Here is a 12,582-nt window from a genome sequence, read left to right as displayed (position 1 = left end):
CCCTTGGAGGAGAAAATGGCAACCCACTCCAGAAATCTGACCTGAAAAATCTCATGGACAGAGAAGCCTGGTGGGCTACAATTCACGGGTTGCAAAGAGTTGGACACACAACTGAGCAATTAAACAACTACTACAGAGGACACTTCAAGACCATGTGAATAAACTGCTCATCAAAATCTCACTCCAGATTTAGCATTCAATGATGATTTTTGCCCAATCTTTTACTATGATTTTCCAATCCCAGAAATCCTCCCATATCCACCAGCTGGTATTCTTCTGTAAAGAAGAGCCCTCTTTCTTACGGCTTTTAACTTCTGGATTCCTATGTTTCAGTGGTTTATAATTCCCTATTGTCCTTTGTTATTTGGGGGTTCAAACCATGACAGATTCAGCCAGTTGGAACCCATTCAGGCAGACTCCTGTGTAATTCTGACATGGCCCTATCATTTTTTAGCATTTCTTTACTTTTTGGCATCACAAGACAGTCCAGGCTTATCTTATACTCACTTTCTGTATCAAATCTGGAATCAACCATTTCTCCAAAGAGCCTTGGTTTCTTTTATTGGGAATGTTAGAAATAAAGACCTAGGTGGTCCATGTGCTCATTGCTACTAGGCTATCTCTTTGATTCTGGAGCCGTTCAGTGCATGTGAGTTGGAATAAATATGCACACAAAAATATGACATTTGTCATATATATACAATGTATTTCAGAAAATTGTATGAGTTCACATTTACCTCTCCCATCCCTACAGGGCTTTTCCTTACCTTCCCACATTCGTATTTCTCTCTGTCTTCTTCTACTGAAAACCCTGGCCTCCAACAAAATTAACATTTATATGCTTCATCCTTTTCTATATTTAAATAGTTTCAGAAGCATAACATCTATATTGCTATAAAAATGAACTTTTATATTCAGAATTTCTTTGTAATCTCTTCTCTCCAAACCAAGGAACAGAATATCAAGTTCAAGAATTACTTGGATTTGTTATTTCTCTCTCCTTCAGTTGTGGTTACGTTACTAACTTGAAATAAGTCGGTTTTTGGTTTGCATCTCCCTTGACATCCTTAGTGAATTAGTTTCAGTTTCAGGGACTATCAAAAAAAATCACAAGAGCTATACAAGGAGGTGTAAATTGCAGAACTATCATTTCCTTGCCTTACCCTATCACTGACTCTTGTAAGGTGGGTAACCAACTTTATTGCTTTCTGGTTCATCTCTTATTGTGTCTATGTTTTAAAAAGTTAAACAGGTATATTTATGCTTCCTTATTTTCTCTTCTTTCTTACACAAAAGGCCACATACTAAATTCCTCTGTCCTTTGCTTTTATTTAGAAAATTATTTAGAAAACACTTTGTTTCAAAGCATAGATATTTTCCTCATTTCTTTTTAAGCTGAACAGTTCTAAATTGTGTGTGTGTTTTATTTAGAAAATTATTTAGAAAACACTTTGTTTCAAAGCATAGATATTTTCCTCATTTCTTTTTAAGCTGAACAGTTCTAAATTGTGTGTGTGTTTATCAAACTAATCTCACTTGGACATTTAATAGTTTTCAGTGTTTTACAATGAAAAATATGACAAATTTTTGTCATATGACAAATGACTAATGTTGCTGCCATGAATATATACATGTATATGAATTATTTGCAGTAAACCTTCAGGATATATTCTCAGAAGTGTGACTGCTGGTTAGAATGGTGAATGTAGTAATTTTGCTAGCTACTGTCAAATTCTCCTGCATGGAGATTTCACCATTTCGAATTTACTCCGGCAATAGTGAAGTAAAGAGTGGTTTTTTTTTTTTTTTTGCCAATATGCTGATTCATATGCTGGCTGAAAACGGTATGTCAGTTACTGTTTTAACTTTTTACTTGGAAATAACTCCGAATTTTCAGAAAAGTTGGAAAAATAATACAGTGAAATCCTGTGTGTTCTACCCAGATTCACTAATCGATAAAAAATTGCTCCATTTGTTTAATTCTTCTGTTGAAATATATAAATATTTTTCTGAACCATTTGAGAGTTGCGTTAATCTTTTTTTTTTTTTTTGGATTGCACCCCACCAGCATGAAGGATCAGAGTTCCCCAGCCAGAGATCAAACTCACACACCCTGAAGTTTCCACTGCAGAACCTTAACCACTGGACCACCAGGAAGTCCCATACATGTCTTTTTATTCCAAACTGCTTCAGTGTGCATTTCCTGAGAATATAAACATTCTCTCATAACTACAGCACAATTATTCAGTTTCAGGAAATTTAACATAAAACACTTTGCCCTAACTTACCATCCGTAGTTCAATGGACCCAATAATATCCTTTATAAAATTTCTCCCCTCCAGTCCAGGATCACATGTTGTATTTGTATCCCTAGTTTTCTTTAATCTATAAGATTGCTTTTGGATAATATAGGCCTCCTCCCCTCTTGGTGCTGTCTACGTTTTCCAGTATACTTACCTTACATACTTCTCCCTGAAATTAATAAGCAATCCTGGGGACACATTTAAAACAAATACTGTTTCTCATTGAAATTCCACCATTCTCTTACCTAAATTAGGCATCCAAAAGCTCCTGCAGAACCAAACATTATGATGTCACAAAATGATTTTCTAATTCTAGTATTCTCTTACCAGTCAGTAGGAAACTCTCTCATCATCCCCTTTATGTATCTACCTACCTACTCATTATCGGTATGAGCTCACTAACTCCTTTTTTTCCCCCCAGTAGTTTATAATTCACTATTATCCTTAATTATTTGGAGGTTCAAATCACCCCAGATTTGGCTACTAGTATCACCCTGAACTAGTATCACCACGTCATTCTGACATGCCCACATCCATTCTGGACAATGCCTTACTTTCTGGGATATCAAGATAATCTAGTATTATTTTAAACCTACACTGCTCCAGCTCTGAAATCAACCATTTCTCCAAGGAGCTCTCATAATTTTTAGTGGGGACTGGTATTAAAAACCAGTACAGTTCTATATTAAGCCATTTTTTATTATTCTTGTATGTGTGTGTGGACTTGTCTGTTATCTTTTATCCTTTTTTCTTCAGTGTTTTTAATCTTTCAAATGTTTATAAAACTTTGTATTTAGGAATTTACCCTAAATTTTCCCTTGTGTGTTATAAATGGCAAATTTTGATTTTCCTTATAGTTTTCTGTCATGCAATTAAAATTTTTTAATGTAGTAAAATTTATCAGTATTTTCTTTCAATGTACCTTGATCTTGAGTCACAGAAAAATTTCCAAATTCACCCATATACGTTATTTGTATAGTGTTTGATATTTGTATCACTGATCCAGAGCTTATTCTTATGTATGGTGTGAAGAGGGGCTTTCTAGGTGGTGCCAGTGGTAAAGAATCTGCATGCCAATGCAGAAGACACAAGAGATGTGGGTTTGATTTTCTGCATCAGAAGATCCCCTGGAGTAGGAAATGCCACCCCACTCCAGTATCCTCACCTGGAAAATTCCACGGGTAGAGGAGCCTCATGGGCTACAAGTCCATGGGGTCAGAGAGCCCAACACAACTGAGCACACAAAAAAAACAAGGTGAAGAATAGACCTAACATTATCTTTCCCCAACTATCTAGTTGTAGTAACACTTTTTACTAAAATGTCTATTTTGTCACAGTGCTTTGAAACACCACTTTATGTATCAGGTTTCCATATGTAGTTGCCTCCATATCTAAACTTTATATTACTTCATGTATTTTCCCTTTAATGTTTCAAAACTCTTGCAAATGCATGTTTTATTTTTCCAAATGAACTTCAGCACTAACTAGTTTAGCCCTGTATCAAAAAATTGTTGGGTATTATTAGTATCTCATTAGATTTACTAACTTAGGAAGAAGTGACATCTTCTAAAATTGAGATGTCTTAAGTAAGAATATGAAATGCTTTTTATAGTCTGCATCATCTTAGGAATTTAAGTATATTTTGTGGTTAATGTTAAGTGCAATTTTTCCTTTTGTTATATTGTTGAATAGCACATTGTTGTTCAGTTGCTCAGTCATGTTCAACTCTTTGTGACCCTATCAACTGCAGCACACCAGGCTTTCCTGTTCTTCACTATCTCCTGGAGTATGCTCAAACTCATGTCCATTGAGTCAATGATGCCATCCATCCATCTCAACCTCTGCTGCTCCTTTCTCCTCATGCCCTCGATCCTTCCCAGCATCAGTCTTTTCCAGGGAGCTGGCCCTTTATAACAAGTGGCAAAAATACTAGAGCTTCAGTATCAGTCCTTCCAATGAATATTCAGGGATGATTTCCTTTAGGATTGACTGGTTAGATTTCCTTGCTATCCAAGGGACTCTCAAGAGTCTTCTCCAACACCACAGTTCAACAGTGTTAATTTCTTCGGCACTCAGCCTTCTTTAGGGTCCAACTCTCACATCCGTACATGACTATTTGAAAAACCATAGCTCTGACTATATGGAACTTTATTGGCAAAGTGATGTCTCTGCTTTTTTTTTTAATAGTGTTTAGGTTTGTCATAGCTTTTCTTCCAAGAAGCAAGCATCTTTTAATTTGTGCAATCACCATTCACATTGGTTTTGGAGCCCAAGAAAATAAAGTCTGTCATTGTTTCTGTTTTCCCTCCATCTATTTGCCATGAAGTGATGTGACTGGATGCCATGATATTAGTTTTTGATTGTTGAGTCTTAAGCCAGCTTTTTCACTCTGCTCTTTCACCTTCATCTAGAGTACACTAAGGTGTTTCATTTTATATCCTGCAATCTTGCTAAGTTATTTTGAAAGTTTTGTCATTAATTTTCTAGGGCTTTCCAGATAAACTATCATGTCACCTGCAAAGAAACTTTTCTTTCCCACTATGCTTATAATTGTTTTCTTTTTCCCAAGTGAATTGGTTCATACTTCTAGTACAATGTTAAACAGGGCAGACAAGGGGCACCCTTTCTTTCTGATCTTAGTGTTTCCCCTACTAAGATGCTAGTTTTAGGATTAAGGTGTGTGTTATGTATGTATATGGTGCATGTATATTTATGAAAATCACTTTAAGGACGAATCCATCCATTCCTGTTTTCTTAAAAATTTCTGTAAGGAATAGATCTTTCCCATTGTCACAGACTTACCCAGCATCTAAAAAGAAAATATGACTGTTTTCCTTAGAGGTATTAATATGGTAAACTATACATCAGTAGAGTTCCAAATACTGAATCATTCTTGTATTCCTACTGCAAACCTTACTTTATCACAATATATTTGAATATAGTGTTAGAGATTGCACAACATTTAGGATTTTGCATTGATATTCACAAATGTCTAATTTTAATTTCTTTGCATTATTTTTATCAGGTCCAAAAACTGGTGATTAGTCTTGCTTCATAAAAATAATTAGATAGTTTTCTTTCATTTTCTATGGTCTGATTCATGTAGCATTGGTCTCTGAAGGTTTCACAGAATCCTATGTGAAATCATTTGGGTCTTGTGTTTTGTGGAATAGGTGTTAGTTGCTCAGTCGTGTCTGACTCTTTGCGATCCCATGGACTGTAGCCTGCCGGGCTCCTCCAGGATTCTCCAGGCAAAAATACTGGAGTGAGTTGCCATTCCCTTCTCCAGGGGATCTTCTGGACCCAGGGGTAGAACCCAGGTCTCTTGCACTGCAGTCCGATTCTTTACCGGTTCAGCCACCAGGCAAGCTATTTGTAGGATAGCTACTTAATAAATTTCTCCATCTCTTCTATGGAAAGTGTTCAAGTATTTTTTTTTTTTAAATCTGTAGTGAGATCAATTTTCTGAAACTGTATTTTCCTAATAATCCATTTCATCTAGGTTTTCAAATTTATTTGCATAGTGTATGCAAAATAGTTACGATTTTCTCAATGTCTTTTGTATAAAATTATTATCCTTTTGTTATGCATTCTGTATGTCTGTGCATCCTCCTCTCCCCCTTGATTAAACTAGCTATGGTTTACTTATTTTGTGAATTTCAATACAAAGGTCCAGGATTGACCCATCAATTTTACGTATAGTTTTTACGTATAGCTTTTCAACAAGTTAATTTCTACATTTACCTGTTACTTCTTTCGGTTCCTGTGTTTTGCTTTAACTTACTCTGCCGTTCTTTTTCATTTCGGAGTTGGGAATTATTTATTTTCAATCTTTTAGTTTTACTATGCTCAAGTAACCAAGAAGGCAAAGTAATGTTATCTGAGGAGGCTTTATGAATAGCAGAAGAACAAAGAGAAGCGAAAAGCAAGGGAGAGGGGAAAGGTACATCCAATTAAATACAGAATTCCAAAGAATAGCTGGGAGAGACAAGAAGGCCTTCTTCAATGAACAGGGCTTAATAATAGAAGAAAACAACAAAATAGGCAAGATTAGAGATCTCTCAGGAAAACTGGAAATGTCAAGGGGCCATTCCACCCAAAGATGGGCACAGCAAAAGATAAAAATGGTAGAGACCTAGTAGATGCTGAAGAGATCAAGAAAAGAGAATACACGGGAGAACTGTATAAAAAAAGATCTTGATGAATCAAATTACTATAATGATGTGGTTAGTCATCCAGAGCCAGACATTCTGGATTGTGAAGTCAAGTGGGCCTTAAGAAGCACTGCTGTTAATAAAGCTAGTGGATGTGATGAAATTCCAGCAGGACTATTCAAAATCCCGAAAGGATGAGGCCATCAAGGTTTTGCATTCATTATGTCAGCAAATCTGGAAGACCCAGCAGTGGCCACAGAACTGGAAAAGGTCAATCCTCATCCTAATTCCAAAAACGGGTGGTACCAAAGAACGTGCTGACCATCGGACAACTGCACTCATCTCCCACGCTAGTAAGGTCATGCTCAAAATCCTGCATGCCAGGCTTCAGAATTATGCGAACTAAGAACTTCTAGATGTCCAAGTGGGGTTTAGAAAAGGAAGAGGAACTGGAGATTAAACTGCCAACCTTTACTAGATTATAAAGAAAGCTAGGAATTTCAGAAAAACAATTATCTCTGTTTCATCAACTAGGCTAAAGCCTCTGACTGTGTGGATCATTACAAACTGTGGAAAGCTCTTAGAGAAATGGGAATACCAGATCATCTTACCTATCTCCTGAGAAACCTGTATGTGGGTCAAGAAGAAACAGTTAGAATCCTGTATGGAACAACTAATTGGTTCAAGATACAGAAAGGAGTACAATAGGGCCATCTGCTGTCACCCTGTTTAACCTACACGCTGAGCACATCATGAGAAATGCTGGGCTGGATGAGTTACAAGCTGGAATCCAGATAGGTGGGAGAAACATCAACAACCTCAGCTATGCGCATACCACTCTAAAGGCAGAAAGCAAAGAGGAACTTAAGAGCTTCTTGATGAGGGTGAAGGAGGAGAGTGAAAGAGCTGGCTTAAGACTAAATATTAAAAAAACTAAGATAATGGCATCTTGCCCCATTACTGCATGGCAAACAGAAAGGGAAAAGGCAGAATTAGTGGCAGATTTCCTCTCCTTGGGCTCCAAAATCACTATGGACGATGACTGCAGCCATGAAATTAAAGGACACTTGCTCCTTGGAAGAAAAGTTATGACAAACCTAGACAGTGTGTTGAAAAGCAGACACATTATTCCGCCGACAAAGATCCATATATTCAAGGCTATGGTCTTCCCAATGGTCACAAACAGTTATCAGAGCTGGACCATAAAGAAGGCAGAATGCCAAAGAATTGATGCCTTCGAAATGTGGTGCTGGAGATGACTCCGGAAAGTCCTTTGGACAGCAAGGAGATCAAACCAATCAATCTTAAGGGAGATCAACCCTGAATATTCATTGGAAGGACTGATACTAAAGCGCCAGTTATTTTGGTCATCTGATACAAACAGATGACTCTTTGGAAAAGTGCCTGATGCTGGGAAAGATTGAGGGCAGAAGAAGAAGAGGGTGTCACAAGATAAGATGGCTGGATGGAATCACTGATGCAATGAACAAGAACTTGGGCAAACCTCAGGAGATGCTGAGGGACAGGGAGACCGGGCATGCTGCAGTCCATGTGGTTGCAAAGAGTCAGAGACCACTGTGTGACTGAATAACAACAAAGTAACCGGAGGAGGCCCAAGATGGGAGTTTCTCATGTTGAGCCCCAAGTCAGAAAACCAAAATTTAATGGTTAGGTTTCTACACTCAGCTCTTCCAGAAGAGACAGGCCTAGGTCAACCTAGGCACAAATCAGCACAAATTACTTGACACAGCTCCAAGACCTCCTTTGCTCCATTAAGGCAAGTAACACCATTTTAACCAATCAGTAAATGTCTAGTAAAACTTCTTTGTTCCTCTTGCTCACTTTGGTCTATCAAAATCTCTTGGCCTTGTGCAGCTTTTCAGAGCTCCTTTCTAACTGCTAGACTGGATGCTGTCCAATGTATCAATAGCTGATAAAGTCCAAAAAACCTTTTAAAGTTACATTCGCATTTTCCTTAACAACTGACTGATAATTTAGGAGTATGCATTTTCCTCTGCTCACAGCTTTAAGTGTATTCCACAGATTCTGATACATATGTAGTATTTTCATTATTGTTATTTTTATAAACTCTGTACTTTGTTTGCATTCCCCTTTTACCCAAGAGTTAATATTTTTAAACTGAGGCATAATTTTGAATGCCTATCAAGATGCAGAACTTCTCTATCACTCTAGAAAGCTCTCATGTCCTTTTCCAGTCTGTTTTTCTCTGCAGTTTTAGCACCATTGGTTAATTTTGCCAATCTTTAAGATTTTATGTAAATGGAATAAAACTGTATGGACATTTTTGGTATTTATTTCACTCAGCACAATATTTTTGAGATTTATCCATGTTATTACATGTACAATGGTTCATTGCTTCTTACAGCTGAGTGATACTCAACTTTCTCAATATATTAGTCTATCCATTCTCCACCCAGACTTGACTATGAATAAAACTGCTATGAACATTCTTGCCAAGACTTTATAACATATAATAGAAGGTTACTAAAGTTACAGATGGAAGTGCCCTTTTGCTTTTTGGTTTGCTTTTGTATCCTTAAATGGAACCTAGTGATGTCTTCCTCATTTAGCAACAATTTTTGTGAATACTGTGTTTGAAATATAGTCTCTATTAGGATGTAGTGGTGGACATACCTGAAGATCTCTGCCTTATTTTGTTGTTGGATCTTTCATATTCTTATATTTTGTCTACAACTATCTAGTGTTAAAGTATTAAAGTCTTGAAATTTTAGTGCTTTTCACTACTACCATTTTTTTATAGCTTCTGATTTACACAGATTGTTGGTGTCATTTGGTTCATATATAACTATCACCTCTGTTGTGAATTGTGGTTTTAGCATTATAAACTGTCTTCCTTTGTCTTGTTCAAGGCTTTTTGGTTTGATGTCTGTTATCAGCATTGTTAATGCTACTGTCTTAATTTCTGTTTGCCTAGTATATCTTTGTCTGTTCTTCCATTTTTAGCTGTTTCAAGGGCTTTTTGTCTATTAGAACATAGGTTTTAATTTTCTGATTCAATTTGACAATATTTTTAGTTGGTGACACTCCACTATTTCTTGCTGTGTATGTTGCTTTTGAGAAATCCAAAACCATTCTAATTCTCTGGCCCCTGTAAGTCACTTCATCTTTTTACCTGGAGGCCCTGAGAATTTTTCAGAATCTTTAAAGTTGCATACGTTTACTACCTTGGAGTTTTATCTTCTGGTATGAAATTTTGATGTATTCAAAATTCAGAAAGTTTTCTTGGATTATGGCTTTAAATATTATGCTTTTATTCTTTTGCCTTCTTGAGAGACACCAATTACATGAGACTTTCTGGACCCATCTTTCACTGAAATTGTCATTGTCATTCTCTTGCTCTGCATTTTATCATATTTGCATTTTACTCTCTTGTGTGTTGGCAATTTGTAACTTAATCCTCATTTCTGTTACAATTTTTTCCTCTCTTTTCTCAGTTTAATCTGACTTTATTTTTTTCTGTCTTCTGTCCCTTTCTGTTCTGTTTTCTATTTAAGTGAAGGTGTTTTTCCTCACTTTTTATCTCCAAATACTGGTTTTAAGATGTTTTATTTCATCTTGAGTATCACTGTGTTAATTTTCTTCTGCCTCACATTTTTCTTTTTCTGGGGATAAGGAGAGCTATTCATCAGCACCAAACACTCTGATTCACATTGTTTGTTTCTTCTTATGGAAGTTCTGAATGGATGTGACTTACTCTTTTTTATTTCTATTCACTTCATGGTCAGAGTTCCCAGTTCAAGAACACCCTCTTTCTTTTTCTGAAAGATTATTTTTTCCTCTTCCTCCTTCTTTTTATCCGTGACTCTTAAGTCCTATGTCTTCATTTCTTCCCTATGAAGTACTGATCATTTCAGGTTACCAGCACTAGTACTGCTTGCTTTTTAGCTCTTCTCTGCGGTTAGAGCTGTGAACTATCAGATTTCAAACCTGTGTTCATTTTTTTTTTTTTTTGATGTTTGCCCAAAATTTATAAGAAAAACTTTTTGGTTAAAAAAAAGAAAGGAATAAAGGTATGAAAGGGACTGAGGTCTGGAAGCAGCATGGTAAGCCTGTGTTCAGTACTTTGGAACTTAAGTGCTGAATTTCTCTCTTTTGGAAGTGGTATTTTTGTACTTCATTTAAGCGTTCCATGACCCTAAACTCTATCAATAAACCTGTTAATACTTCCGTTTCTCCCTCTTCACACGGCCGGATCTCTTGAAATCAGATTTCTCTACTTTAAGGTAATTTGAAGGTTATGCTAATTTGTTTCATAATGCTGAAGGCAAGGGTAGTGTGTATGATTAATAATACAACTAATACTTATATGATGCTTAGTATGTGGTAAGGACTTTCTAAACAGCTAATATGAAGTAATGCATTTAATCCTTACAAATATTACTTCCTTTCTACAGATGAGGAAGCAGAGGTTCAAACAGATTAAGTGATTTGCTCAAGGTCATACAGCTAAAATGAACACTAGCAATGAATCAAGGGAATAATCTTAAATTTATGTTCAATTTTAACCTCTTTTCTCTTTCTTAATTATGATTCTAACTTCTATAGGCACAGAAAACAAAGACCAAATAAAACTGTTTCAGGTAATATGACATTTTGAACACTTTGTTCTTCAAAATAAAACTGAGAAATCACATTAGGTACTCATACAGTCACTCAAGACTTGAAATATAAGGTGGCGAGATGACTTATAAGGTGATGGGGAAACCTTGCCTAATATTAGGGCATATATGGTAACTGCTCATCCAGCACACAGGTGTCAAAAGAAGGTATCTGAAACTCATACACCAGGTAATGGAGGTTTACTATTTAGAATTATGGCAATAGATACTAAATCAAAAATAAAAGAATTAAAAATAACTGTCTCATGAAAGCTGAACTGGGAAAAGATTGCTGCAAGGGATCTTTTATTTTATAAAACTAAAAGTAAATTTTTATTAACTACCACTAAAAAAATTTAGTAAACTGGTAAAAATAGAGACTGATGATATCTGGCATTGGCAAATTTATATATGAGAGAAAAAGCACTCATATATATTCACATAGAAAGGCAAATGTATGCCATCTTTTTGGAAAGTAATTTGTATTACTTATGAGTATGTCTGTTGACCAGGGAATTCCACTTTAAGGAACCCATCCTTCAGAAACACTCATAGGACATAAGAATCCATGTGGAAGGCAATTTCTTATAGTAATAATGTAATAGCAAAAAAATGAAGGCAATCTAACCATTAGTAGGTAGATGATTAACAACAGGTAAAATACTGATTGAAAAAAAATAAATTGCCAAATATGAGTAATATGACTCATTTCTTTACTAAAAGGAATAATGTGTGCTGGTATACACAGAGACTGAGATATATATATGTTTATGTATATATTTAGAAAGATTCTGGAAGGAATAGCTAAACCACTAACAGGGTGAGAATGGGATAGGAAGGTAATTTTAACTTTTCCATATTTTTCATTCTCTTTTTTTTAAATAGTAAATATGTAACACTTCTATAATGAAAAATAAAACAAAAAAGAGGTTTTTATAGTGATGAAATACAGGAAGAAGTCACAAATTGTAGCAGAATTTCATTTCCTACCGTGATGGTCTCCCTGAAGAAACTTCCTCCTTATACAATCTACAAAGGAATTAAAAGGTATAACCATTAACTTATTCATATAATCACCCACAGGTTCCAATAAAAGTGTAAATCTCTCCAGGAGAAATTTTACAGAAAATATCTGAGACTCTAAATGCAAGCACATATAAAGAATACTATAGGCTTCCCTGGTGGCTCACTGGTAAAGAATCCACCTGCCAATACAGGAGATGCAGGTTTGATCTCTGGGTCGAGAAGATCCCCTGGAGAAGGAAATGGCAACCAACTCCAGTATTCTTGCCTAGCAAATCCCATGGACAGAGGAGCCTGATGGGCTATACTCCATGGGGTCACAATAGAGTCAGACACAACTTAGCAACTAAATAACAACAAATTAATAATATAATTTCAATATGAATAAACTAATCAAAAGTTAAACCCATTCTCCATTATCCATACCAATAGGTTACAGTGGCTCATATAATTGTCAGTTTT

General features: G+C 35.9%; 1 protein-coding gene across 23 annotated transcripts in view; it reads right to left on the bottom strand.

The window, feature by feature from the left end:
* The window catches only part of MBTD1 (mbt domain containing 1), a 67,824-nt gene that overhangs the window by 49,441 nt on the left and 5,801 nt on the right, over nt 1-12,582 (bottom strand). For 7 of the 23 annotated variants that reach the window (XM_020914026.2, XM_070479273.1, XM_070479275.1 and 4 more), the window contains one exon: nt 12,088-12,126. The exons of 8 other annotated variants lie outside the window; for them this stretch is intronic. The gene's annotated coding sequence lies outside the window, so the exon portion shown is untranslated. 8 more of the 23 variants (XM_070479281.1, XM_070479277.1, XM_070479280.1 and 5 more) reach the window with 5 other exon arrangements.

The sequence above is a fragment of the Odocoileus virginianus genome, chromosome 17 (assembly GCF_023699985.2).
Source record: "Odocoileus virginianus isolate 20LAN1187 ecotype Illinois chromosome 17, Ovbor_1.2, whole genome shotgun sequence".
NCBI lineage: Eukaryota > Metazoa > Chordata > Mammalia > Artiodactyla > Cervidae > Odocoileus > Odocoileus virginianus.
Note: the sequence above shows the minus strand (reverse complement) of the source record. Positions and strands in the feature narration are given on the sequence as shown.